The following is a 606-nucleotide window of genomic DNA, read 5'->3' as shown; positions in this document are numbered from 1 at the left end:
TTTTACTAAACCCATGTCCAAGTTTGATGGAAGAAGCATCTCAATTCCGGCCATTGGAGCAAACAATTTTGAGTTGAAACCTCAATTAGTTGCTCTAATGCAACAGAACTGCAAGTTTCATGGACTTCCATCTGAAGATCCTTACTAGTTTTTAACTGAGTTCTTGCAGATTTGTGAGACTGTTAAGACGAATAGAGTAGATTCTGAAGTCTACAGGCTCATGCTTTTCCCTTTTGCTGTAAGAGACAGAGCTAGAACATGGTTGGACTCACAACCTAAAGATAGCCTGGACTCCTGGGATAAGCTGGTCACGGCCTTCTTTGATAAATTCTTTCCTCCTCAAAAGCTGAGCAAGCTTAGAGTGGATGTTCAGACCTTCAAGCAAAAAGATGGTGAATCCCTCTATGAAGCTTGGGAAAGATACAAGCAGATGACCAAAAAGTGTCCTTCTGACATATTTTTAGAGTGGACCATATTAGATATATTCTATTATGGTCTATCTGAGTTCTCTAAGATGTCATTGGGCCATTCTGCAGGTGGATCCATTCACCTAAAGAAAACGCCTGCAGAAGCTCAAGAACTTATTGACATGGTTGCAAATAACCA

The 606-nt window shown here is 40.4% G+C and overlaps 1 non-coding gene across 1 annotated transcript; it reads right to left on the bottom strand.

Annotated features, from left to right (window-relative positions):
• Positions 1-352: 352 nt before the first annotated feature.
• LOC127745866 (small nucleolar RNA R71) lies at positions 353-456 on the bottom strand. The gene has a single exon (XR_008007490.1). It is a non-coding gene; the product is annotated as a small nucleolar RNA R71 (small nucleolar RNA).
• Between the last annotated feature and the right edge of the window lie 150 nt (positions 457-606).

This window comes from Arachis duranensis, chromosome 3 (assembly GCF_000817695.3).
Source record: "Arachis duranensis cultivar V14167 chromosome 3, aradu.V14167.gnm2.J7QH, whole genome shotgun sequence".
In the NCBI taxonomy this organism is placed as follows: domain Eukaryota; kingdom Viridiplantae; phylum Streptophyta; class Magnoliopsida; order Fabales; family Fabaceae; genus Arachis; species Arachis duranensis.
Note: the sequence above shows the minus strand (reverse complement) of the source record. Positions and strands in the feature narration are given on the sequence as shown.